This window comes from Phalangium opilio, unplaced genomic scaffold (genome assembly GCF_054372755.1).
Source record: "Phalangium opilio isolate 3A_F unplaced genomic scaffold, DU_Popi_V2 ptg000075l_1, whole genome shotgun sequence".
Lineage (NCBI taxonomy): Eukaryota > Metazoa > Arthropoda > Arachnida > Opiliones > Phalangiidae > Phalangium > Phalangium opilio.
The window spans coordinates 2,094,580-2,107,984 of record NW_028324184.1 but is presented as its reverse complement, the minus strand read 5'-3'; the positions used below and the strand labels follow the sequence as shown (position 1 = coordinate 2,107,984).

The 13,405-nt window shown below is 35.1% G+C and overlaps 2 non-coding genes across 2 annotated transcripts; both read right to left on the bottom strand.

The window, feature by feature from the left end:
- Positions 1-10,527: 10,527 nt before the first annotated feature.
- TRNAV-CAC (transfer RNA valine (anticodon CAC)) lies at positions 10,528-10,600 on the bottom strand. The gene has a single exon. It is a non-coding gene; the product is annotated as a tRNA-Val (tRNA).
- Positions 10,601-10,665: 65 nt separating this feature from the next.
- On the bottom strand, positions 10,666-10,738 carry TRNAV-CAC (transfer RNA valine (anticodon CAC)). Its single transcript has one exon. It is a non-coding gene; the product is annotated as a tRNA-Val (tRNA).
- Between the last annotated feature and the right edge of the window lie 2,667 nt (positions 10,739-13,405).

Sequence of the window (13,405 nt, the reverse complement as noted above, 5' to 3'; positions counted from 1 at the left end):
TCGTTTATAAATTCAAGAAGTGGGGGTTAACTGGTCCTCGATACCAGTTTATTAATTGCTTGAACTAGTTTTTAAATTCAAGAAGTGGTAGTTAACTGGTCCTCGATACCAGTTTATTAATTGCTTGGACTAGTTTTTAAATTCAAGAAGTGGTAGTTAACTGGTCCTCGATACCAGTTTATTAATTGCTTGGACTAGTTTTTAAATTCAAGAAGTGTGGGTTAACTGGTCCGCGGGACCAGTTTATTAATTACAAAATGTATAAAAAATTATTTTGGGACCAGGTCGGAGTCCAGTTTATTATTTCGGTCACTAGGGGGTCACTGGTCCCAAAGATTAGTTTAAAAAATATCCTTATTTCCCAGACTGCTAAAGAATGTCGCGGTGTTTTTCGCGGGAAACATATGATCACGTGATCAGCCGCCATTTATGGAACGAAGGATTTTGTTCTGGAGTTCGTGAGGGCGTGGGCTATGGTTTTGGTAACTGATAATCGTTTGTTCCATCGTTCAGAGAACAATAGGGCACAGTTTTAAAAATGTCAGCATCTTTGGCGTATACTTTAAGGTTTTGTTATTTTTATCCACGTTTTCAAATTGAGGTTCTTAATTTTCTTAAATATTTATTGAAATTAAGTCAAATAATATTCGCCGCAAACAAAAAATATAACTTTTAAGCATGTTCTGTGACTGAAAACTGTAAAAATAGCAGCCGACAATCAATCCAAAAAAAATGCTAAGAAAAGTGTCTGGCAGCGTGGCATCTCCGAAAATTCAGAGACCTATGAAGTAGCGTAGGCTTTACTCCAATATAGACTAAGACTATTACAGTACCGGTTTTTATTTACCGAAATTGTGGAAGAAAACGTTTTGGAATCCATGGAGGAATAATAAAAGGCGCAGCTGAGTAATAAACAAAATAGGACAAAAGTTCACCTTGCCTCATTTCAGCCTTTTCAATTACAACCTTTTCTGCAACTTAGCTTCTCCAGACTGGAAAGTTAAACTAACCATGCACTGTATTTAAAACATGGAAGTTATCTAAATAGACCCGTTCAAAGAGTTGACGCTGTAGCAAGTTTCTATTCATACACATCCAAAATTTTACGATCTCTATTAGGTATTTTTTACAGGGTAGGTTAGGTTGATGTTTTATTAAGTAATCGACTGGAAGAAATTCCAAGTTCTTTGGAAAGCTTTCATTTTGGTGAGTAGTACGTCATACCCTCCTAAGTTTCACCATGGTTCTGACAGCCATATTGGTGAATAACACCTTTCCTCCTGCATTCAATCCGTCATTGTGGCCGTGTATCTCACGATTCATAGTTCCCCCCCCCTTAATGGAAAGCTCTCTTTGTCAACTGTCACGTGTAAATAACACAATGACAGCCCGAAAACCCATAAGAAAGATAGCAACGTATAAATCGATCATTAAATTTTGGATAAAAAAATATTTTTCAAACAAAATATGAAACAAGATGGTATGTATGTGATTTTGTATGCTGCTCTTACAAGTATAAGATTTTCATTAAAGAATAATATCATTAAAAATTGAGATTCTTTATCTTTCTATTATTAGTGGCATGTAAATGCGTCGGATGAGTTTGGGTAAAGTGCTCCACAAGAGTTTAATTATTGCTCTGACATGGAGGGCCTATGTCTTAAAACGGGTAGGGCCTTTTTAACAGCGTAAGAGGTCCCAGTCTGAACACCGATTAGGGCTCAACTTCTATATATATCTATATAAATCAAAGTCGATCCTGACTGACAGCCTATCTGATAATCGACGCCCAGCCCAAACCGCTATCCCTAGAAGGTTGAAAATTTGCAGGGACGTTACTCTTAAGTAGTAGCAGAAGTGAGATGAGACTAGAAGTACTGAGCTAACCAAATTCTTCACTCGGCGAAAGTGAATATTCTTGACAACACAACAACGGTCGGCCCTCTAGTGGCGGTTTCAGAATTTCCCCTCCAAAACGTGAGACGCTCGCGGTGGTAGACGGCCGAACTAGATTCAAGCACCCGCGTCCGTGTTTCGCCGCTTTAGGTTGAGGGGAAGGGGGTAAAAAAAATTTTTGGAACTCGACCAATTTTTTTCTCTCTAGCGTAGGCGCGATTGAAGCGGCGTAAAATCCTCAAATTTGTTCACTAATGCCAGGATCTATTACCAATGCTAGAGCCCTTCACTTCTAGTCTCATCTCACTTCTGGTAGTAGGCATGCAATGAGAAAGATTTTTCCAAACCACCGTCATAATGGAAAATGGCATATTCATAAATAAATGGGTTATTTTTGGTCAAATTAATTTAGGAAAGTAACTCTCTTATCATTAAGTGTAGCAATTGAGTAGTAGATTTCCATGGGCATATGTGGAGGTAAAACAGGATCCATAAGAAACGTACGATAATCATTATTATAGTCAGAAGTCCATTAAATTAGCCTAGGAAGTAACCAAAAGCGGGGTTTGGGACTCCCCTCTCTTGTGTAGCAATACTGAAGAAGGGCGACACATTCGCCACCTCGTGATAATTTTTCTCAGATCTCCGGTTTAGGTGCGACTCGTACGCCAAAATTTGCCTTATTGAGAGAGAAAAAACTATTGGCTAAAGGGACCGGAAAACGCCCCCTTCCACTATAAAACCGAGCCCTCTTTAGCATAGGAGAAGGGATGGGGGTGTGAATTTTGGAACAGTCAAGGTCATTCAGTTTTTTATGACTCTTCATAAACCTATTGAAAAAAAAACTATTTAAAGGGAGGGTGAAGTAGAAAATAGAGTGATTTTTTTTATCGATTCTTCTACTAATTACAAGACCAGTCTGCATAGTCAAACATTCAGGAAATACTTCCGAATGATTTTAAAATTCAAATTAGGTTCAGATTTAAAGGATAATTTTAAATAAGGACGTCCGACCAATCGCGTAACCCCCTGCCTTTTTATAATTAGTAGAAGAATCGATAAAAAAACCACTTGATTTTCTACTTCACCCTCCCTTTAACAACCGTGGCCGTTCCTTTTTTTAGTTTTTTATAAAGCAAACAACTACCCTTTAGAGATGCAGCGTTCATGGGCTGAAGAAGTCACGCCCCGCTCACGTCAAGAAAGACTTTCTAGAGAGGAGCTAGAGATTTCTAACTGCGTTAGGAAAGGGGGAAAAATTTAACCCCCTATCCATGGAGTTAGAAAGAGTTTTTATCCCAGCAGAGACGTACGCTATACCAGCCATTGTAATAGCTGGTTAAATAAAAATCTCTTCATACTCTCGACTAGGAGTAAGAATCTAGCTTTGCATATTGGATAAACTACTGGCTATCTAATTTAGTCCTTGCTTTTTTAAATAACGTAGTCTGCTCTGCTTTCTGTGTGTTGCTGTCTTCTTGCAAATTGCAATCATGGTGACTAATAAAGTGAATAAAAAAGCTAAATGGATTAGGGGAAAACGTGTTGTCTATTATAAATATAGTAAATACACAACAATTACAATAAAACTACAAAAACATAGGTTACTATGGTGCCATTTGAACTGTGGCACCATAGGCAGGACTTCTATCCCAGCAGCACTGCTAGCAGACGCTACCCCGCTTTGTCGCCAACTTAATGATAACGCGCATGCGCGACCGTTAAGCCGATCAAAAAAAAAGTATTCATACTTTCCTCTCATTCAGAAGACGGGGGGCAAAGCAAGGAGAGAGAGAGAGATATTTAGCCAGCTATTGTTCACTTCCTAGGCTAATTTAATGGACTTCTGTTATAGTTCAAATTTATTATATGGTGCTATTCTATGTATATCATTACCATATCCTTTTCGGTATTGTGTCATTTTGTTTGGTTTACTCTGGCTTTCACGCGATTCATTGATGTGTGAGTATTAGGGTAAGAAGTAAGAAATACGAAAGAACATTTACGCATTTCGAAATATTTCAACTAAATCTTAATTCAAAATAGCGCTTCGTTTCGTGGTTCAAATTGCGTGATTCAAAGATGTGTTTGTAAATGGAAAGTTTTTTGCGCGTAAAAGAAACTATAGTCTTATTTACTCGGGGATAATTGATCATTGTGCAAGTCGTTATGGATTTAATGTAAATAGCTTTGCTTTACGAAGGTTGGCAGATTTAGACTAAAATAAGAGTTGATTATGGTGCTTCGGTTGTTGTAGGTAAGAAGTCGGTCACTGTCGCTGCAACAAAGGTAAGCGGTGATATTGTATCGCTCTGTAACCTTTCTTAGCACTAGGTATAAAAATTACTTATACCATAAGTTTATGACCCCCACCAAAGTTCACATCACATGAATTTCTCTATGGCTGTTAGAGATGCAAAAATTTGAGTCCCTGTCTACAAAAAAAATGCTAATGTAAGTTAAACAGACCAGTAAGAGAGAAAGTAAAATGAGGATATCATTCTGCTAGTGAACGTTTTTTAAATCGAATTGTCATCTGAAACAGTTATGGTGACACCAATCAATTATATAAAAACGTCTTGGTTTGGACCAAGGCCGAAAAAACAAACGATATGTGTGAGGTTTATCAATTGACTGACGTTTCAGATATTGAAATTTTTTCTAGTTATTTTTATCCACTCAATCCTTAATCAATATTTAATTCAATCAACTGATTTTACTGTTAGTCGATCTAGTCCCTCTAAATTAATTGAAAAAATTACATATCTACGCTTTTTCAAGAACAATTACATTTTCCGAAAACATTTTATCATGAAATAAATTGTTCTTGAAAAAGCGTAGATATGTAATTTTATCAATTAATTTAGAGGGACTAGATCGATTAACAGTAAAATCAGTTGATTGATTTAAATATTGATTAAGGATTGAGTGGATAAAAATAACTAGAAAAAAATTTCAATATCTGAAACTTCAGTCAATTGATAAACCTCACACATATCGTTTGTTTTTTCGGCCTTGGTCCAAACCAAGACGTTTTTATATAATATCTGTTACTTCAGTCTTAATGTAATTAAATTTTGAATAATTATGTTTGCTTTACCGTCATACATTTGCACTCTAAAATATAATGGTGCATTCAAACACCATATATGCTGTTTTTTCCAGTGCCAAAAAGACATCATTTAGGGTGTACTTTAACCCCATTTCTATGATCAATTCACGCCATTTACTAATATTATTTGGAAGTATTAAGGAAATATTAGGCATTTATGCACCATTTACAGTGGCTTTAAAGATTTTTTTTGACAATCTGTTGAACTTCTAATATTACTTGGTTTAATGGTTTTAAAAGTAGGGAAAAAGCAAGGTTGTTGGAGATATTGCTTATATAGGTGTGCCAACGCGACCGGTTTTCGACTCGGAAAATACGCGACGAAGGGAGAAAGTTTCGTGACGTCATATTCCGACCTCCGAGATTCCGAATCGCCTGTCACGGGTGTCTCGCCAGTTCGTAGGCTTGCTACGATGTTTTTTCGAGGAGGTTTTATTTTAATGGTACGTTTAATTCTCTAATTTTTATTTGAAATGTTTGTTATTCATGCTAAATACGATTATCATAAGGTTAAAAAAATCAAACGTTGAGGTTTCTTTAATCATTCGCTGTCACACTAGATATTCTAGGATTAGGTTACATTAGGACTTGGTCAAGAGATTATGAAGCCTGGTTTTATAAGTGTATTTTGGTTTAATTTAAAACTTTAATGTACTTATTTTTTGTCATCGGTTATTGCCCATAATTTAATGGATTTTTACCTACAAAGCTTCGTAATCAATTGTACTAATTAAATAGTGTAAATCCGCTCAAACTCTATATTATCAGGAGCAGATGACAAAGGAGTCTCGGACGCTAGCTTCTATAATGTAGAAGGCAATGGGATCCGCGAACGTCACGGTTATTAAGCAAAATCATTACGCCAGTGCCACCTCTCGTAGGAAATTTGAGCTTTATTTTCCAACCAATAGCGTGGCTACAAAGTCTCGAAAGGAGATCTGGGAAATCGCGTCTGGAGCATCTCTTTAAAAATACGTATCGTCTGCTTATAATTAGCCTAGGCTTAACGAGTATTAGAGTCAAAAAATGGATTTCAACGGCTTTTTAATCTTTTTTTTTTAGACTAAAATTGATAATGAAAAGTCCAGCGAGTAACGTATGTACACTATTAAAAAACTAAAATGTGTTTCAGTGCCAATTTTTTCTTTCGGCATCTTTTAAGACCTTGCTTTTATCTTTTGAAAACCCGAGCCCAATCATTCCAGTGGGCCCAAATTGTTAATTAAGCTTGGCTTACCTGGGTTTCTCTGCTAGTTTAGACTTAATTTGACTATTTAGTAGGTTTAAAGTCACAAAATGTAGTCTTATTTTTTATCTTAATACCAACGGTTACAGCTGTTTGAATAAAGTAATTATATTGTGTATATTTATGTCGCGATCGGATAAGACGAACCTCAGTAGCCACCGTTAGTCCGTTATTACAAAAACAATTCCCAGCAGACTTTGGTGCCAGATATAATCCACCAAGAGCATCGTCTGCTATAATGTCTGATAGCGCCTCTATGGCAAACGATACCGCTACAGCTGTGACGTACGCGGGTGCTATTGCCCTCTATATTGTGGAAGCTAGAGTCCGAGACTCCTTTGTCATCTGCTCCTGATATTATTAAATTATTTGCAAATCTCGGTTCTTAAGAATATTTTCCGTTGGTTTGTTTTAGAGGCTCATAACACTACACAATGCCAGGAATGAGGTGTGCAGTGGCTCTGTGCAACAATAGTTTGTTTGCCACAAAATAGAATCCACAAAAATGCCACATAATTTATCATGCCTTTCCTAAAGACGAAAGACGTAGCATTTGGATAAACAAATGTAGGAGAAAAGATGTTTTTAACCCGTCTACAAGTGTTATTTGTTCCGTTCATTTTAATGAGGAAGATTATGAGCGTAATCTCAAAGCAGAATTATTAAACTATCAACCAAAAAAACATGGAAAGCTATTAAAGAAAACTGCAATTCCCACCCAAAACCTAGGTATTGAGGTTTTAATCTGTGATACTACAAGAAATGAAAGGCAAGCACGAGCCCGAAAACGAGAAAGACAAAAAATCGCTAAGGATGTGTTAAACTCAGAGTCAACCTCAATTAATTTTGACTTGGCTAATTCGGAGCAACAAAAACAGGCTGTTAGCGAACTTAGCGTTGAAAATATACCAAAAAAGCGCAAGTGTTGTAGTTGTGAATCTTCAGAAAAAGAACAGAACCTACTTAAAATTTGGCAATCAAGGTATTCAAATATGAAGCAAAAATATGTGAAAAAAATCAGGGAAGTTAACTCTTTAAAAATCGAAAAACGTATATCGGAAATTTCCAACAAACAACTGAAAAAAGAACTTAAGCTTTTGAAAACTAAGAAAAACAAAAAGAACTATTAAACCGCAAATGTTCCGAAATACTTAGCACTGTGTTTACATAAAGTCAGGTCAAACAATTAATGGGTAAAAAAATGGTGGTTTGGTCCATTGAAGATCTCACCAACGCATTTGCATTGAGATATTTCAGTAAACGGGCATATTTGTTTGTAAAAAAGGAACTTAAAATTCCTTTGCCATCTTTGTCAACTTTAAGAGCTTACGCTTCAAAAATATGTTTAGGAAAGGGAGTATTAGACGATGTTTTGAGAATCATGAAAAGTACTGGAATGAATATGCCTGACCTAGAAAAGCTTTCAGTTTTAACCTTTGACGAAATGAAGATTAAAAGTCAATACGAATATGATGTAAAAAGAGATCAGGTATTAGGGAAACATAGTCAAATGCAGGTGGCAATGGTGAGAGGTCTATTCTCTAAATGGAAGAAACCAATTTATATTGATTTTGATCAAAAAATGACTAAAAAAATTTTGTTTCAAATAGTCTCCAAACTATACGATGCGGGTTATTTAGTAGTTGCAATGGTCAGTGATATGGGAGGGGGTAACATGGGTTTGTGGAACGAGTTAAGGATCAATATAAACAATAATTTTTTTGATCATCCTAGTAATCCCGAAAAAAAAATATATTGCTTTGCTGATGCACCTCACGCGTTAAAATTAATTCGAAATTGGCTCTTAGATGGTGGGTTTGTTTTAGATGATGGAGATGTTGAAATCGGTAAAAAACCATTGGCGAAGCTCTTAAATGCCCAGAAAGGGGATATGAAAATGTGTCCAAAGTTAAAAAAGTTACATTTAGAATGTGCTGATCTGGTAGGCAAAATGTTTCTTTGGCTGCGCAACTGTTATCGAACACAGTATCTAAAGCTCTTCTCTATATGATTAAAAATAAAGCTAAGGAAGATTTAGAGCCAGATGAGTTAAATCAAGCCATGGAACTCGCATTTTTTATTGAAAAAGTAAACAATTGGTTTGATGTTTTTAACTCTTATGTTGAAAATAGTTCTAATCCAAACAAATGTGGCTTTGGAATACATTTAAAAGAGCAAGGGGTGGTCTTAGATGAAATGATTTCGTTAACTGACAACATGTTGTGCAAAGACAAAACTGGTAAAGTCTAATCTTTTCTTCAAATTTTCCAAAAAGGAATAATAACTTCTTGTAAATCTCTCAAAGGGTTATTTTATGATTTAAAACGAAATTATGGTATTAAATACCTCCTTACGCATAGATTAAATCAGGACTATCTGGAAAATTTCTTTTCCCAAGTTCGCTCAAGGGGTGGGTTAGATGACCACCCAACACCCCTTAATGCATTACATCGAATTAGAGTTGTAATTTTAGGAAAAAATCCAGGGGTTTTTAATTGTAATAGCAATACCACTGATCAGATTCATGCGGATTATTTAGCTTCAAATGTTTTAAATCATTCCGATAAAGAAAATAGTCAAAAGGATTTTTATCTTTTAAATAATATCTTAACAACTGCCGAGATTGAAACTGACCTCCCTGATTTGTTACCAAATGATGTCCTAGTCAATGACAGTTTAGAAATTAATACAACAACTAAACCCTTATGTTCACTGAAAGCAAGCAAAATTATTAACGCAACGATTGATTCCCAAAAGTATGATAGTGATTTTAAGAAATGTGAAGAAAGTGGATTAGAATACTTCGGTGGGTGGGTTGCTAAAAAACATTAAAAAGCCAACCCAGAATTAGATTTAGTAGACAAAAATAAACTAGATCACGATTATCAAATTCCCTCTTGGGCAAATTTCTTATCATACGGAGGTTTAGTCATTCCCTCAAGTGCCTTTATGGAAAAAATCAAAATTTATGAGGACATCTTTAAAAATATATTACCCAACATTTCTTTGTCTAACGAAGAAAATATTGTTCAAAATATCAGTCAAAAATATTTGAAATTGAAAATAAATACCCTTTAATAATTGTTAAAACATTTGTGAAACTTAGAATTTTCATTCGAATTAAACATTTGAACTCAATTAAGATTACAAATGCAGAAGACAAGGATGGAAAAAGAAAAGGTGCCAAAAAATGGCTAAAATAGTTAATTAGAAATTTGTGATATTTTTGAATAATTTCAAAACTAAGCTTTTGGATGAACCTATACCTAGGAATTGTTTGTGAAATGATTTTAGGCTTGATGGTTCTTTGTGAAAAAAAAAATTAAGTGATATTTTTAAAACGTTTCCTAAAATGTTCCTTGTATTTAAAATGTTCCTAAAATGTTCCTTGTATTTAAAATGTTCCTTGAATTTAAAATGTTCCTAAAATGTTCCTTGTATTTAAAGTGTTCCTAAAAGGTTCCTTGTATTTAAAATGTTCCTAAAATGTTCCTTGTATTTAAAATGATCCTAAAATGTTCCTTGTATTTAAAATGTTCCTAAAATGTTCCTTGTATTTAAAATGTTCCTAAAATGTTCCTTGTATTTAAAATGTTCCTAAAATGTTCCTTGTATTTAAAATGTTCCTAAAATGTTCCTTGTATTTAAAATGTTCCTAAAATGTTCCTTGTATTTAAAATGTTCCTAAAATGTTCCTTGTATTTAAAATGTTCCTAAAGTACAGTACAAATAGTTTCAGTAAAAATTGTTTAAATGTTTTGATAACTTCAGTTTCAAATTTAATAAACAAGTTATTTAAAATTATTTGATTTTTATTTTATTTTATTTATTTAAAAATTCCGCGCTTCTATAAAGTAGCGAATAACCTATTCCATAGCGCGTAGTAAATATCTCGGGCGCTCGCGGAGGTCGGATTCTGACGTCACGAGCGAGGAGAGAGAAAAAACGCGAATTCGGAATTGAGCGTTGGCACCCCTTGGGGAAAAAGTACGCTACCTATGTCACATTATTAAACCAAGTGAAGTGAAATAATTGTTAAATATATATTATAACCACTACACCACAGACACGTGGTAAGTCTAAGTTTTCCAAGAGACCTAACTAATTATTATGTCCAATCACGATGGTTAAAACATGTATCTACCTGGGCTCGAACCTGTGACTTTCCGTGTGTGAAGCGGACGTGATAACCACTACACCATAGAAACGTGGTTATACTGAGCTTTCCAAGAGATCTAGCTAATTCAGGCGCCCAATCACGATGGTCAAAACATGTATCTACCAGGGCTTGAACCTGGGACCTTCCGCGTGTGAAGCGGACGTGATAACCACTGCACCATAGATACGTGGTAGCACTGAGTTTTCCAAGAGATCTAGCTAATTCTTATGTCCAATCACGATGGTCAATACATGTATCTACCAGGGCTCGAACCTGGGACCTTCCGCGTGTGAAGCAGACGTGATAACCACTACACTACAGATACGTAGTAACACTGAGTTTTCCAAGAGATCTAGCTAATTATTTTGTCCAATCACGATGGTCAAAGCCGTTCTTCTGTAATTAACTAAAATTAACATACTTAGACTTAATTGTTTTGATCAAGCTGGCCGATAGCACACCCTGAATACTTAATTGTTAATTTAAGATAATTCCGAAAAGTATCTTCGCTGTAGTTTTTAAGTTATCGGTGGGAAAAAATCACGAAAAACCCATGTTAATCTCCATAGGAAATTAGCAAAAGCTGGTGAATATTACTTTAACGTTACAAAACGGTATCAAGTCATATCTACAAGTGCCTACCGGCCCTGTAGAATAAAAAAAAATCGTATTTTAAATCTCATGATCGACAAGGAAAAGGGGGAAACAATTTTCATACCAGTTCTACTATAAAACAGTAGTAATTTTTTATGCAAGGTAGTTTGTGACGATTTGTTTAAATTATGTAGAGTTATGGACCTAATGCTGCTTTTAGAGGCCGGCATACGTGATGAGTGAATAGGTTTGTTTTCACTGAACTAGGGAGAATTTTCTCTGTGAACCAGATTTACTTTCTCACTCTTTGCAAAGTATTACAGTTAATTCCTATGCCGTAAGATATATAATGCTTACTGCAAAATAATGCAATCTTGCTTTCCAAAATAATCTAAAAATAGCACCCTTCCAATAACATAATACTAAATTTATCAAAGTATTAAAAATATATAGAGCCCACGTAATATTAAATCAGTTGTCTGCATGTATAACTGCGGTTTACAACAACTACATCAAACTATATGGTAACAGCCAACACAATTGCGTACAAGGCTAAAATATATCAGTTGTTTTCAAAAATATAGTTATCAATTTGACAATGCGAAGAAGAGATCAACAGTATCACGTAACAATGAACCATTAATAAATAATAACCGAGGGGAACAATACACCTGTTTGAAGGAGCTTCCAATTTTCATTTGGACGCGCGGAAAAAGCATTCTCGAAAGACGCGTACAATTGCATTTGCGATGAACGAAACACGACCTTTCACTTATTGCTCAACTGACGTAAGGCTTTTTGTTTCATTGTTTGTGATAACGCAAGAAAGCTGCATGCTTCGCTGAAATACCTCTTTTATCAAGAATTATAACATTTCTTTAGAGGGTTTTCAATTTAATCTATTACCTTCGGGTGGCAAATGCCTTCTAGTTTTCATGCATAAACAAGAAACTAAAACGCTAGTTTTGTTATAACCAGAAGGGGATAATAGAAGAGGGATGACACTCTGTATCCTCGTAATACTTAATATATGTAACATGATTCTTCCTAGGCTCATGCGCCTTTTTGTTTGCACTCCCGCTGATCAAACTTCAAATGGGCATCACACAGTGTTAGGGTGAATCTGTTTGGTACTAAATACCCAGTAATCAACCCACAAACCTTGATTGTCTTGACGTGGGACGAATATCCACAAGATTGCCTTAGCAAATAATTAAGCGCTAATAGAGTAGCGTATATGCTTGGGTTTATTAACGTTGCATCAAATGTTCTGATGTTGGGAAGAATCATGATACAACTACCCCGCTTTGTGCAGTACACTTCTCTCGAAAAGTAGTATTATATACTTTTGATATAACCTATGACGACCACTCATACATTCCAAAAATTCTTACGATAATTATTAAACCAAATTACTAAATGAAGTTTTAATTCTCGCAATTAACCAAAATTAATTTCGACTATAGCAATTTTTAGGGATTCATTATATATTGAGCCTGATATTTTGCAAATATTCTTATGATAAATATTAAACCAAATTACTAAATGAAGTTTTAATTCTCGCAATTAACCAAAGCTAATTTGAACTATAGCAATTTTTATATAATTTATATATTTTTATATATTGAGCCAGATATTTTAACTCTTAGTTAACTTCCATTTTAATGAAAATATTATATCAATTTTTCACTTTCAATAATAAGGTTCCACTTACCTTGGGTGACCAAATTTTCAGAGAAACTTTGAATTCCCTCGAAATGTTGGGTTGTTCAAAAGTGGTCCGGTTTCGTTTAAAATTCCATGACAATTCAATCTAAAATTTCAAAAAGATATGTTTTGAGTAAATAAAAATGCAGTCATAAATATTCATCTATGGTCCAATAAAAGCACACAAATAAAAAGCTAATTCGGTTTACGTTACCAATTCCATAAAAAAACATCAATCCGCAAAAATTGACGTTTGGCGATTAGACAGTGTTTTAGTTAAGGTGTGTCAGAAGTAAGATGAGACTAGAAGTACTGAGCCAACCAAATTCTTCACTTGGCGAAAGTGAATATTCTTGATAACACACCAACGGTTGGCCCTCTGGTAGCGGTTTCTGAATTTTACCTTCAAAACGTGAGAGGCTCGTGGCGGTAGACGGCCGAACTAGATTCAAGCACCCTCGTCCGTGTTCCGCCGCTTTAGGTTGAGGAGAAGGGGGTAGGAAATGTTTTTGGAACTAGACAAATTTTTTCTCTCTAGTGTAGGCGCGATGGAAGCAGCATAAAATCCTCAAATTTGTTCACTAGTGCCAGGATCTACTACCAATGCTAGAGCTCTTTACTTCTAGTCTCATCTTACTTCTGGGTGTGTTAATTTAAGTGATACACCAGGCTGGATTTTTTATCGATATTT